This window comes from Cynocephalus volans, chromosome 1 (assembly GCF_027409185.1).
Source record: "Cynocephalus volans isolate mCynVol1 chromosome 1, mCynVol1.pri, whole genome shotgun sequence".
NCBI lineage: Eukaryota > Metazoa > Chordata > Mammalia > Dermoptera > Cynocephalidae > Cynocephalus > Cynocephalus volans.
The window spans coordinates 4997886-5013767 of NC_084460.1; the positions used below are offsets into that span (position 1 = coordinate 4997886).

Consider the following 15882-nt stretch of genomic DNA (forward strand, 5'->3'; position numbering starts at 1 on the left):
CCTGCTGATGTTTTGATGCCAGTTATGAACCAAGAATTGACCTTGTAACCACTGGGAAACTGCTGCTGTCTCCTAAAGCTCTACTCATCTGTCACCATCTGCCAGCAAAAATGGAAATAAGAGACTCTTTCCTCATGTTACTCAGTTCCATATCAATCATATGTGCATATATCTGATTGGCAGAATCTGGGTCATGTGCCTGTGTTCTAGCTACAAGGAGTGTGGGAATTTGACTTTTCACTGTTACTTTGGGAAGCAGGATTCATCACATGGGAATTTCTTCACATATAGAAAGGCTACTTAAAAGATTATGAGTACAAACACATGAAAAAAATGCTCAGCATTATTAGTCATTAGGGAAATGCAGATCAAAACCACTGTGAGGTATCACTTCACACCCACTAGGATGGCTATAATAATAATAATTTTTTTAAAGCTATAGTAACCAAAACAGCATGGTACTGGTATAAAAACAGACATTTGGACCAATGCCACAGAATAGAGAACCCAGAAATCAACCCACATATTTACAGCCAACTGATCTTTGACAAGGGCACCAAGAGCATACAATGGGGAAAGGAGAGCCTCTTCTATAAATGGTGCTGGGAAAACTGGATATCCATATGTAGAAGAATGAAACTAGACCTGTACCTCTCATCATACACCAAAATCAACTCAAAATGCATTAAAGAGTTAAATATAAGACCTGAAACTTTAAAACCCCTTGAAGAAAACATAGGGGAAATACACCAGGATGTACGGCTGGGCAACGACTTTGTGAATAAGACCCAAAAAGTACAGACAAAAAAAGGAAAAATAAACAAATGGGATTATATCAAACTAAGAAGCTTCTGCACAGCAAAGGAAACAACAGAGTGAAAACCTACAGAATGGGAGAAAATATTTGCAAACCATAAATCCGACAAGGGATTAATATTCAGAGTATACAAGGAACTCAAACAACTTTACAGTAAAAAAAATCCAATTAAAAAATGGGCAAAGGAGCTGAATAGACATCTCTTAAAGGAGGACATAACACATGGCCAACAGGTATATGAAACAATGCTCAACATTACTAATCATCAGGGAAATGCAAATCAGAACCATTTTTAGATATCATCTCAAAAATTACCATCTCACCCCAGTTAGACTGGCTCTTATCAAAAAGACAGAATAACAAATGCTGGCAAGGATGTGGAGAAAGGAGAACCCTTCTGCACTGTTGATGGGACTGTAAATTAATCCAGCCATTATGGAGAACAGTATGGAGGTTCCTTAAACAACTGCAGATGGAACTACCATATGATCTAGCAATCCCACTACTGGGTATCTATCCGAAAGAATGGAAATCATCATGTCAAAAGGGATACCTGCACTCCCATGTTTATCACAGCTCTATTTATAATAGTCAAGAGTTGGAACCAACTTAAATGTCCACCGATGGATGAAGGATAAGGAAAATGTGGTGTATATACACAATGGAATACTACTCAGCCATAAAAAGTATGAAATTCTGCCATTTGTAGCAACATGGATGAGTCTGGAGAAAATTATGTTAAGTGAAATAACCCAGGCACAGAAAGAGAAATACTGTATGTCCTCACTCATAAGTGAGAGCTGAGTTAATAAACAAACAATAAAGAGAGATATAGAGAGAAAGAAACAGTCACAGTAAAACTTTTAGAAGGAGAGAACAGAACTGTGGTTACTAGAAGTGGAAAGAGGGAGGGGGAGGAAGAGAGGGAGGAAGATTAATGACAAATTAATGAGAAATTGGTTAACAGACACAAAGAATGATTATGTATTGTTGATGAATAAGCTAACTATCCTGATTTGACTGTCACATATTGTACAGAGCTATTGATAGTCAATTTTGTACCCCACAAATATGTATCATCAATTATGCTTCAATTTAAAAAGAAAAAAAAGGAGGGATGTAAGTGTTGGTGAGGATGTAGAGAAATTGTAACTCTGTACATTGCTGGTGGGAGTGTAGAATGGTTCAGCTGCTGTGGAGAACAGTTTGGTGGCTCCTCAAATAGTTAAATATAAAATTACCGTATGACCTGGAGTTTCAGATCCCCCAGAATTGAAAACAGGTACTCAGGTACATGTACAAGCATGCTTATAGCAGCATAATTTAAGATAACCAAAAGGTAGAAACAGCCAAATGTCCATCAGTGGATGAGTGGATAAACAAAATGTGGTATATCCATACATTGAACTATTTATTATTCAGCCATAAAAAAGAATGAAGTTCTGATACATGCTACAGTGTGGATGTACCTCCAAAACTTTATGCTGACTGAAACAAGCCAGATATGAAATGTTACATATTGTATGATTCCATTTATATGAAATATCTACAGTAGATAAATCTGCTGAAATAGAATGCTAATTGGTGGTTGCCAGGGGCTGAGGGAAGGGACAGGCGGGAGAAACTGCTTTTAATGTATATGGAGTTTTACTTTGGAGGGATGGAAATACAAGTATTTTGGAACTAGATAGAGGTAGTGGTTGCACAATGTTGCAAATGTACTGAATGCCACTGAGTTGTTTATTTTAAAATGGTTAATCTTATGTGAATTACACCTCAATAAGTTATTTTTTAAAAGGTTTATGAATAGACATTACTAAAAGCAGATGTTTACTATGATCATGATTATAACTGCCATTTGTTGAGTATTACTGTGTGCTGGAGGTTTCACATGTACTGATTCTAGTCCTTACAGCAGCATTACCAGACAGGTGTAGGAACAACAAAAATAAACTATATTAATGGGTTTTAAAATTTTTTACAGTTTAAAATACTGGCTTTAAAACACTTTCAGTCAAATTAAGAGTGCGTCCTTGAAATTTAACAAGGGACTGGCCAGTAGGGAGCAGTCTTGTTACTTACCTTGCTCTAGTTATGTTTATTGCCTCTTAAGTCATAAATTCAGATTTGTGGTATGAATTTGATACTTTGGAAATTACTAGCTAGAAGTATCTGATCATGAACTTTGTACTTTTTTGAATTCTGTTTTATCTTCCATTTTTCGGTCTTGTGTGTGAAAAGATTTGTTTTGCCATAGAAAATTTGCAACTTCATGTTATTTAAAGTTTGATATTCTTGACTTAAAAGAAACTGAAGGCAGCCGGTTGGCTCAGCTGGTTAGAGCATGGTGTTATAACAGCAAGGTCAAGGGTTCAGATTTCTGTACTGGCCAGCCACAAAAAAAAAAAAAGAAAAAAAGAAACTGAAAATTACACTTAAAAGTTTAACAAAAATATATCTATGTTGCTTGAAATAATTTAAATGGGAGACTTGTTTAAAAGAAATAGTAGTAAATCCATTTTTCTTTAACTTGGAAAGGAATTTCCTTTTTGATAGTCTATTTCCTTTTTTTTTCTTTTTTTTGCCTAGGTCTAAATTCTGGTTAAATATGCTCTTTGGGTTTGTCAGATATTGGTGTTGTAGGCATGACCGGTTCATTGAGAACATTATATGAATGAAACTTTGCCTCCTTCAGTTGCACTTTGAATTTAAAAACTGGTGGTCATTTTAATGAAAACTTTTAATAGCATTCAGTAGTTAACATTAATATTTCCTTTTAAGTCATTTAGCAACATCTAATATTTTGAATTGCTTTAGGGACATGTATTTTAAACTGATAAGAACAGATACTACACTTGATCTTAGCCAAAAGGCCAAGAAGCGATGGACATGTATTTTAATTTGGCATAAATTAAGCACTTTTTAGACCACAACCTATTATAGAAATACATAAACCTTAATAATCAAAACATAAGTTTCATGATATAACACTTTCTCTCTCTATGGGAGATATACTTAGCTATTTTAAATTTTATTCTTCTTACTGAAAAGAAAGTTGGCTCTTAACCACTAAATTGGTTTTACAGCTCATTTTATTATAACAAGTCAGTTTGAAAAGTCACTAGTATATAATGCAGGTGTTTCTGTTATCACAGGAAGGCCATCAGGTTCTATCAAATTTCACTATCGGAAAGTTAGGGTTTGGTAAAGACTAAATATATGTAATTTTGTAACCAGAACTCTAACAGAAATAATAATGATACCTCAGGAGATTACTTGAATAGCAGCATGTCATAGTGGCTGGAAGCTGCTCCAGCAGGTATTGAAATCTCACAAAATAGAATAGAAATGCTTGCTTGCAGAGCTGATGAAATGCCAATGGAAGTGGATCTCTGAGCACAGGAGAAAAGTGCATACTGTCTTGAACAGGGAGCTTAGGGGTGTGTTCTTGTAGGAAGGGAGCCCTGGATGCAGGTGTTCATTTTTAATTTTCTTAAACAGGTTATGCAGCAGCCAAGCTGAGGATGTTTTCCTTTCCTGCTGGAGGCTGTAATTCTACTTCTGCTTTTTGTAGTTCCTTTGCTTGGGGATAATTGCTTGTGTACCAACATGGCTTTGATGTAATGATAGTCTTCTATTTACCGTGACCATTTATGAACTAATTCACATTATAAAAATACATTTTAGAGCAAAACAGACTGTGTGTATATCCTTTGGAGTTTGTCACTCTCACTGTATTTTATTTTAGCCACTTTTTTAGAGTAATTGCCATAGCTGGTTGTATCAGTTTGACATTTTGATTTCAAAGATCCTATTATAGTCTTGTTCCAAATGTCAAACAGTGACTTCAGAGTTCTGAATAATAGGCATAAACTCTCACTAGTGTTTTGTTTGGGTATAAGATGATTTTACAGTTTCTTTGTTATTATCTATAAACTGTGCGTGTAGTGCTTAAACTAGAGTTTCTCTTGAGTCTAGAGATTACATTTATATTGCCTAATGAAGCTTTTCTGTATTGATTTCACAGTACTTGCTGCCTAAGTTTTACACTTAAGTGAACTTTGTACTTGATCAGAACCTTGATGATGGTGGGGAAGGGATTTTCAAAACAGGCAGATTTTACATGCAGGCCAAATCTCAAGGAAAACTCTTGCTTAATAGGTTTCAAATGTCCCTCATTAATGTATATTTGAAGAATCAATAAGTTTTAGTGTACTAACTGTAGTAAACATTTAATTTGCTAAATGTTCACGTAATTGTAATTAATATTTCTTGACTGGAGACTAACTTTACTGCTATGGAACTGACTTTGGAGTATGTAGAAGTGTGTATTACCAAAGCAGCATGGTTAATAATTAAGGGTGTATTATAAAAGTAGCACATTAGAAATACATAATGCACATAGGGGAAGTCTTTTTCCCCCACGTATATTATGTATTCTTAAAATGCTTAACATATGTATTTATTACTTTTTAATGAGAAAAATTGTTATAAAAACCAGGCTGCAAATTATTGTAATACCTTGTGTTTGGAAAGAGAAGCAACATTGCTAAAATACAGTCTCTGCTTGCTGAGGGTAACACAGTTGTGCTTATAAAATAAAAGAATGGTTATAATATTCTTAAATAATACATCTTTTTCCCCCCAATGGCTCTAGACCAGCTCTTCTCTGTTGAGCCTTGAGAAAATTAAGTCCAAATGCCCTAAGGCATTCACTGTATGTAATGAATTAACTTATTTCGTATGCATCTTGAACTGTATTGGCTTGAATTTAAAATTGCTAAAGTGAGGAAAAGGTATTCTGTTCTAGGTTTTATTAACTTAGTTCTCTAGCATATCATTAGCTTTTCTTCTTTTCATTCTTTTCTCCCTCCTAAGTGTTTTATTGTAACTGCTGGCTTTGTGCCTAACTCCAATAAATATATTTACTTAAAAATTTAAAGGGGCCGGCCCTGTGGCTCACTCGGGAGGGTGCGGCGCTGGTAGTGCCAAGGCTGTGGGTTTGGATCCTATATAGGGATGGCCTGTGCACTCACTGGCTGAGTGTGGTGCGAACCACACTGTGCCGAGGGTTGCGATCCCCTTACTGGTCAAAAAAAAAAAAAAATTAAAGGAAGATTAAGTGAACTGTTTCTTACTCCTATAGTTTGGTGTTTAATGATATTTCTTATTATCCTACTCAGCCTTGCAGATAAAGGGTTAATTGTACTATGGTCAGTGTCATCACTGCCACTGAAGCACTATAGCCTCGTAATCAATGATTTTTTGTTTGTTTGCTTGAGATTGCAATCATGTAAAAAGTGAAGAAAACAGTTAAGTTGCATCAAAATAACACAGGACCTTTTTCATGAAAAGTAAAGTTAAATTGGTTCATATGCTCTGATTACTTGTAGTTTTCTTTTTCATATGCCTGTGTGAAGGGAAATAGTAAGTAGAGTATCAAAAAAATCAGTTTTTTTCTCATTGAAATTAATACCTTTAAAGACTTTCTTTTAATATCCTCTTCTTATAGTGTTGATTCTTTGTTTTTAATTAATTACTTTCCATATCATCATTATGTCTCATCGTCTGTGTGGTAATTATCCCAGATATTTTTAAGGTTAGTCTGTTGAGTAATTGCCCCTCTGATGCAGCTGAAAATTCTCAGGGACACTTGGCTTGAAGCTCTATGGCACAGATTCCCTAATAGTTCATCTTAAAATGGGTCAGAGGTTTTACAAAGCCTTGCAAGTTTTGTGTTCCAGATACTGGCTGTTTTTTCTATTCAGGACATAATCAAATATGTACTTTGTAGTGTCCTTTTTAACTACAACTTTGGAATTTACACTCTTAAATAGTATTGTTGGTTCTCTTCAATGTTAATATTTGTTCATAAGAATTTTCAATGGCAGATAAATCAGCAAATAACACAGGTTGTATTTTTTAACAGGCTCTGATTGTATCTTTTTATGTTTTAAAATTGCATGCTTTTGAATTCATAAGAATTGGGAATCTGTGTGTTGTGAAAATCCCAAGACTAGTATGAAGGAAATTTCGAGCAATTAAATAGCTGATGGTGGATCAGTAGTTGTCTTCATTTTAACAACTTAACTAAGAATGAGGAACATGAGACCTGGATTTGGAAGATTTCATGTAAAAAGGAAATGACTTCTGAAAGGTTGATTGGTTTATTTGCACTATACTGGGTGCCTTGGATTGAGTGTCCCTCCAAAACTTGACCCCCACTGTGACAATGTTAAGAGGGTGGGAAATCCTGTTATGGTAATTGAAAGGTGGGGCCTTGAAGAAGTGATTAGATTGTAGGACCCGTGCCCTAGTGAATGGATTAATAATGGTGGTCAGGGCATGGTTCTGAGGGCTTTAAAAGGAGAGCACAAAGAGTCAGTCTCTCTCTGTTCTTCAGTTCTGCCATGTGAGACCCCTGTGTCACTGTCACCACCAAGACCCTCACTAGATGTGTTCTCTGGACTTTGGACTTCCTAGCCTCTGAAATTGTGAGCAATAAATTTTGTTTTCTTTATAAATCACCCAGTTCCATGTATTTTGTTATAAGCAACAGAAATGGACTGATAACATTGGCAAATATGGAAATACAGTGTTGATAAGGACATTTATTTGTTGAATAGAGTTGTAATAATGGGTTACTTTCAGTTTTCCATGCTGGCTGTGGCCTATCACACAACAATTGCATTGTGTGTGTGTGTGTTTGAGTGTGTTTTAAACACTTATAGATGATATGAGCCATATTTTTTGTCTCTGGTTTCTAATTTTCTCTTGATTTTTTTGAAGAATAGTTCCATTTTTCAGTAGATAAAAACAGCTAGTTGATTCACAGCCATCATTATCATTAAGTAATTTTCATAAATTGTAAGGTTCACGTTGAGTATTATCCTATCAGATGGGTTGTTTTGTTCCTGATTCTCATTTATTTTACTTTAGTGAGGAATTATAAACTGTAATCCAAATGAATTGAAGAGACTATTGAGATGATCCAGTCAGTAGTTTTTGAAATTTTTTTAAAGCTTTGTATCCTTTTTTCAAACAAATATTCTGATATATAAACAAAACTTATTTTCAAAAGTAAAATAAGTAGAAGGCAGAAGTGATATTATTGAGACAGGAATGGAGAGCCCAGAGTTCCTAATACTGCCTTTGCTAGGCATTCCCTGAAGACACTTTCTGGAATTTCTAAAGCTTCATAGAGTTTGGTTAGAAAAAGCCAGTGACTAAACATTTGGCTTTACAAACAACAACAACAACAGTAACTACCATCTATTGCTATTTACAATGTGTTAGGTGCTCTCTCTCTTTCTTTTATTACTCATTAATCTAGTAGGTTAAGTTTATAATGCTTATACTATAGATTAATAAATTAAGACTCAGAGTGTTTAAGTAACTTCACTAAAGTCATCCTGGTGGAACCAGGAATTGATCCTAGAGCCAAATCTTTCTTTGGTCTTTGTTCTTCTCTTAACCTAGAGAAAGAATCCCATCACCTCTTTTAGATTCTGTGACATTGTATTTTCCTGATTTCCACTTACTTCCCTGACTGCTCTGCTGTCTCCTTTGCCAGCTTCTCATACTCTACTTGCCGTTAAATGTAGGATCAGTCCTTTTACTCTGTTCTTACTCTGTTTTCTTTTCCTAACGAAGCTTGTTCACTATTGTGGCTTCAGTTAACATCTGTGTATCAAGGCCTCCACATTTATATCTTTAGCTCATATCATTCCTCCAAACTCCAGACCCACATATGCAACTGCTCACCCGAAACATTTCCTCAACATTTCAAAGGCACTTAAATTTAACTCATGGTGTCCCCTCAAATTCGGTCCTTCCTTATTTTTAACCTGTTGTTATTTATGGCACCATCATCTGTGTAGGATGTTTAAATAAAAAACTTCAGAATCTTCCTTGACTCCCTCACGCCTGTGTTTCCAACCTACCAACCAAATTCCAGTGATTATGTTTTCTCTTGAGTATTCCTCCAAGCCATCCATTCTTCTGTCCACACTGCCACTATCACAGTTTGGTCATCATCATTGTTAGCTTAGATTACTGCATAGTCTCCAAATTGTCTCTAGTCTTGCTCTTTCCCTGATGTACAGCCACACTGCAGCCAGTTTCAGCTTTTAAAGAGGCACGTGGTGGTGTTTGAATCCTAGCTGCACCAACCACTCACTAGTTTTATGACCTTAGGCAAGTTGCTGAGTCTCTTCAAACCTACTTTCCTCATCTATAAAATGTGCGTAACAGTTTTTACCTCATATGATTGTTGTAAGAATTAAATGAGGTAAAATATGCCTGGCACATGGTAAGCACGGGACAAATATTGATAATGATGATGGTGATGGTAATACCCTGCTCAAAACTTTTCAGTGTCTTTGTACTGCCCTTAAAGTCCATTAAAAGTCTTGCCATCCTTCCTTAAATTTCCCTGTGCCTCAGTCTCCTTAATTCCTCAGGTGTGTCATTACCCCTCCACCTTCCCTTCTTCGGGATCTTCACATAAGCTTCGTCATAGAACGAGCATCAGGTTTTAAATAGTTAACAGAATTAAACTCATTCTTCAAATCTCATTTAGTCTGCAAATCACTTTCTCAGGTAAACTTTCCCTGAAACTCCCCAATTGGGTCAGGTCTTCTTGATATGTATTCTTTTAGTACCTTGAATTTGTAGTTTTCATCTCTGTTTTCAGTTATAATTGCATACGTATTTTATGATTATTTAATTAATGACTATGTTATCCACTGTACAGTAACCTTTATGTGGACAGAGAACATGTTTTATTTTGCCCACCATTGTATCTCTAGTGTGGGGCATAATGCCTAACAATGAGTAGGTACTAAAAGTATTTTTTTAATCAGTGAAGACTTGTACTTAGTATTTTTTCCTCCCATCTTCTCAATAGCACTGTTTCCTTATCTTTACAGGGAGAACTATCTGAAATAGCCTCTTTCATATTAATTACTAGCCCTTGTTCTTGATGGGAGAACTCTCAGAATCTGTCATTCTCCTGGTATTGAAATAGACTGTTGGATTAATTTTTCTCCTCCTAGGATAAAATGCTGTTTTAAGGTTGCTGAAGGTTTCATGTTTTTGTGATTTTGGTGTTGTAGGTTGGAATTCAAACTTTCTTTTGCTTAAGTCTATATTGGAAATAAATATGAAATATTGTAGGTTCACTGAAGTTATTAAATATAAATATTCCTTTGTGAACTAATTTAAGTCTTTTGTTTAGATACTTTAAGGTTAAACAATTAGCTTTATTTAAAGTGTCGATTTCTCCTTTAATATGGGGACCAAAGAATTAGTTGTTAAAAACTGTCATATAAAAGAATTTATAAACATCTATCCCAGCTCATATATTTGGTCTAAAAAATTTTAAACATGAGTAATGAATCAGGTATCTCTGTGTGACTACTTCCTTTTTTCAAATACCTAATGCAAAAGGATTTTTGTGTGTGCATGTAATAAATATGAAAGGGACAGAAGGGAAACTTAATTATTGTGGCTTTTAAACACTCAGAGTCTTTATTTCTAAGATAATTTTATAGGGATCTTTGCGATCAGGATTTTGGTACTAAGATTAAAGTAGTTGCATTTTGTGGGGATTTTCAGGGAAAGATGTTATTTTAGGATGTACAGTGAAAAGAGGAGAGAAATTAAGGCTTTTCCCAGTCTTTTTTGTTTCTTCTCTCATTCTTTCAGAGAGAAAAAATTGTAGTGGAAAAGAGGAAGAGACAAGATGGGAAGGAACATAGATTGAGAGAGATGTTTAGGTTTTTGTGGAATAATTTTTATTCCTCTAATGAAGTAGATGATGTTAAAAGCCCTTCAAAAATGAAATAGAATTCCATTTTATTACATGCCTTGAATCTCTGGTTTTAGTGATAATTTAGTTTTTAAATGCACAGAACTTCAAAATATACCAGTATGGTAAATTTATTAATTTCTCCTCTATCCTAGTTGCTTATCACTTTGGTTCTTTAGTCTAAGAATAATCCAATTAGTAGACTGATTTTTTTTTTTTTTTCCAACACGGAATTTTAACCTTCTTATACTTTGTTCTCATTGGAGTTTTGCATATTCTCTGTACATGTAAAATGTGAAGATGGTGTCTTTATTCTGCCTTCATAAATCTGAAATATCTTGAAAATGGTAGTAAGTAACAAATTAAAACAGAAAGGGTTATTTCTGTTTTTTTAGGGAGGTCCTTTGTTTAAATGGAGAAACACAAGGTCTAACATTGAGAAGGAGATTTAAACTTCCACGGGTAGAGTTTTTTCTTTTAAATATTTCTCATGCCTCAGAATGAAGGTAGGTCTCTTCTAAAGCAACTTCATAATTCACAGCTTTCTTTGCAAATACTCTGCCTTTTTCCTTATTAATGGAATTAAGTGCACAATCATTTGGCCTTTTTCAATGAAATAGCAACTTGGTCCATTTCTACCAAAATTTAGTGCTACATGAGTAATGGTTCTATAGATATAAAAGTTCCAGGCTGGATGTCTGATCCCTTTTATCATTTCTATTATGTACCTAGCTCTATATTAAATTGAAAAAAAAAATCAAGTGGAATTGCTGGATCTTAGGGGTAGGTACATGTTTAACTCTATGAGAAACTACCAGACCAATTTCCAGAGCTCACGTTCTGGTTGTTTCACATTCTCACCAACATTTGGTATTGTTAATTTTAACCACTCTAGTGGGTGTGTAGTGATATCTAAATGTGGGGTTTTTTTGGTTTTTGTTTTTTATAAAGATGACCAGTAAGGGGATCTTAACCCTTGACTTGGTGTTGTCAGCACCACACTCTCCCAAGTGAGCTAACCAGCCATCCCTATATAGGGATTCGAACCCGTGGCCTTGGTGTTATCAGCACCACATTCTCCCAAGTGAGCCACAGGCCGGCCCTTAAATGTGGTTTTAATTTGCATTTCCCTAATTACTATTGTTATTAGTCACTTTTCCAGTTGCTTACTGGATAACTATATCTTTTTTGAAGTGTCTCTTTCACCCCTTTTTAAAAAGTTGGATTGTTTGATTTTATTATTGAGGTGTAGGAGTTGTTTATATATTCTGGACACAGTTCTTTGATGGTTGTGTAGCTTGCCAATTTGTTTTTATAATGGTCTTTTTTGATAAGCAGAAATATAAATTTTTCATGAAATCCAAATGGTAAATTTTATCAGTAGTGCCTTCTAACATAGATATTCAAATACCTATCCCTTAAAAGTATGCAGTCAGCTGAAGTGATGGTGAAAGATTTTGTGATCATAGACCTAAGCATTCAAATTGCATATATAGCCTGGTAAGTAAAATATCTGCAATATGAATGCAGGAGTTTAATATCTTTATGAAAGTAATGGTAGCAATTATATTTATTGAGGTTTATGTAATAGAATTGACAGAGTCAGGAAGGCAAATTTATTTTACTTTTAAATACCCCATGAAGATTTCATAAGGTGTTCTTATTCTAAAAAATAAATATTTAAGTGGTGCTGAAACATGAAGCAATCTTTTGTACTGTTTACTACCTAAATTAATTTCTTTTGTTTCTTCATTAATTTTTCAAAAGTTCTCTTCATTAATTTTTTTGAAGAGCTCTTTTATCTATTCAATGATTTTATAAAAGCATTTGCAAAAGAAGTCTTAGACATCTTATTTGATGGTTGCCATGGAAAATATTAAAGGATTGTGTACACCATGGGGTTTTACTTTCAAAAAAATTGGTGATTTTTTTCTATAAAAGCTTTGACTTTTTTGTTACTGTTTTTATCCCCAGGTACCTTTTTGTTCTTATCAAGCTTCTCTTTCTCTCTCTTTTTAATCACACTTTTAAAGGATTTCTTCCAGTATAGAGAATGCAGTTACATTTTACATATTGATCTTATATTTAACACTCTTGCCAAATTCTTAATGATATGGATATTTTGTCTATAATTTCTTCTGAGTTTTCATCATACTATCTCTGTATAATGATTGCATGTTTCTTTCTTGCTAATTTTTATACAGGAATCTGCCCTTATCCACAGGGGATATGTTCTAAGACCCCCAGTGGATGCCTGAAACCACGGATAGTATCAAACCCTATGTATCCTGTGTTTTTTCCTATATATACATATCTACGATAAAGTTTAATTTATGAATTAAGCACAATAAGAGATTAGCAACAATAACTAATAAGTAGAACTGTTACAGTTCTTGCTGTGTAATGGAGATGGAGATGCAAAAACATTACTCAAAGCAACATGAATGCAATGAGAAGCTCGAAGGGACTGCACCTCAGCAGCTCCTCTGCTAGAAGGACAAAAACTGGGTACAGCCCCGATTCAAAGTTAGCTTCTGCTTTTATTGTAAAAACAAGGAAGTTTCATAAGAAAAATCAGTTGATTCAATCATTTCAAAAGGACACAAAGACATGGGCAATGTGACAAAAGTTATCCATGGCTAAGTATAGCTTAAACAATAGAAACTAGTAACAGCATTTAAATTAACAATGACATTCCAAAGTATAACTTGTGAAAAGCTAAGTTGATCAAACTGCAATCATTATCTAATCCAAAATATAACCTCTCCTCAAATGATTTAAGCAAAAGTTACATTCTTATGATTAAATCTAAGTATAATTTTCTCTAAAGTTTCCACCAACAAAGAGCTTGCCCTTAGCAAACATTTTTTCACATTTTTCCCTACAGCAATTCTTTCAACATTTTTAAACAACAATCAGTATGTTAAATAATCAAAGTACATAATCCCATCCCTAAACAATGATTAGAACTTGACTTTTGTCCCATAGTGCATTACCTAAAAACCCTATACTAAAAATCAACTGAATATCAACATATACTTGATTAGAATTGATTAGATAGGTTTTTTGCCCCGCTAGCTGTAGGCTTTTGTCCCATAAGTTTTTTTAGCTAAAGAGCCCTGTCTAAAAATCAAACGAGAATCAAGACTTTTAACCCTCTACAAGAACAATTATAACAACGTACTGCAATAAAAGTTATATGAATGTGGTCTCAGTCTCTTTCTCACAAAATATCTTATTATACTGTACTCACTTTTCTTGTGATGGTTGGAGGTGATAAAATGCCTACATGATGAGATGAAGTGAGGTGAATGACTTAGGCATTGTGATGTAGTGTCATGCTAGTATTGACCTTCTGATGGTGCGTGAGAAGGAGGATCATCAAGCCATGACGGTTGGACGTCAGGAGCAGATGATGTTGATAACTAACGGGTGGATAGCATGTACAGAGTGAATAATGCTGGGCAAAGGTATCATACACGTACAGGTGGGGGATGGAGTAGGGATGGTGTGAGATTTCATCAGGCTACTCAGAACAGCACACAATTTATATGGAACTTTTTTTTTTTTTTTTTTTTTTTTGGGCAGTTGGCTTGTACAGGGATCAAACCCTGGACTTTGGTGTTATCAGCACCATGCTCTAACCAGCTGAGCTCACCAGCCAGCTCAGGGCATGCAATTTAAACCTTATGACTTATTTATTTCTGGAATTTTTTATTTAATGTTTTTGGACCAATGTTTGACTGTGGGTAACTGAAACAGCAGAAAGTGAAACCATGGATGGATAAGAGTGATTATTATACCTTTTATTTCCATCTCTTGTCTTACTACACTTGTTAGTATCTCTAGAAGAATGTTCAGCTTAATGTTGATAGCAGATACCCTGTCTTATTCCTGATTTTAAAAGGAATTCTTCTGATATTTTACCACTAATTGTATGTTTTTAGGAGAGTCTCTTAATTAGGTTAATGAACTTCCTTTGTAGTTTTACTTGGAGAGTTAGTTTGTTTAAATCATAAATGGGTGTTGAATTTTTTCATTTTCCTGTGTCTGTTGAGATAACGTATTAAAAGAGGAAGGCCATATGGTTAACATAGTGAAGTAAACCTTGTCTCCTAGGAAGGAATCTAATGTGGTCAGGATGAATTTTTTTAAATCATTGCTGGATTTTGTTAGTATTTTTGTTTCTTATTTACATTTGTACTTGGGTGACATTTGGCATGTACCTGATTCTCTCCTACTTTTCTGTTCTGTTTTAGTATCATAGTTATTCTAGCTTCATAAAATCTGATGGGGGTGTTCCCTCTTATTCCTATGAAGAGTTTGTATTAATTTGCAGTTACATGTTTCTTGAATGTGTGGTATAACTTGACAGAAAAATTGCCTGGTCTTGATGTTTTCTTTTTGGGGGAAGACTTTAACTCCTAATTCAGTTTCTAAAGCCTATATATTTGCTGGGTTTTTTTTTTTTTTTTTTTTTAAAGCCACTTTTGATAAATTTTTCTAGGAATTTGTCCATTTTGTCTTTTTCAAATTAATTGATGTAAAGTCAGTGATAGTATTCTTAAAATTGTTTCAGAATTCGATTAGCTTAATTTTTTTCAACTTATAAAACTAATGATAGGCTTATAGTGAAAATTCAGAAAAGTGCAAGGAATACAATAAAAAAGCACCTAATTTCTCATTATTTATGGATAATTGCAGTAGGATTTGATGTATATCTTCCAGACCTTTTTTTTTTTTTTTCTATCTGTATGTCCCTTGGTATTAGAAAGAGATGATAGAGAAAAGCAGACAAGGATGGGAGATAGCAAGAAGTCGGAGACAAATAAGGATACATTAAGAGGTTACACAGAGAAAAACAGAGAGAAAGGTATTTTATTTTTGCAAATGTGATATTGCATGATTTTCAAGTAAAATTCTTATTGAAATATAAATACTAAAAGCATACAAATCCTAAGTGTATGTAGTTTGTATGTAGTTTGCATGATTTTGAATTTTATATATAAATGGAATCTTATTGTTTGTTCTCTTGTATGTTTTTTGTAATGATATGTACATATGTTTACACCAGGATAAATAAAAATTAAAAACAGCCTTATACTTTTCTAGTGAGTTTAGGTTTTCTAGTGAGTTTGGAAAAAACTTGAAGTTTTTAGACCTTTTTGGATTTCAGAATTTGGATTTGTGTATGGAGTCTAGGCTAAAGTGTTACAGATTCATAGGATGTTAAGAGCAGCATTAAGAATTACAG

General features: G+C 34.2%; 1 protein-coding gene and 1 pseudogene across 15 annotated transcripts in view; one reads left to right on the forward strand and one right to left on the reverse strand.

The window, feature by feature from the left end:
* ERC1 (ELKS/RAB6-interacting/CAST family member 1) overlaps positions 1–15882 on the forward strand; it is a 523885-nt gene that overhangs the window by 54155 nt on the left and 453848 nt on the right. The gene's annotated exons all lie outside the window — the stretch shown is intronic.
* Positions 3561–3702, reverse strand: LOC134364779 (U2 spliceosomal RNA; annotated as a pseudogene).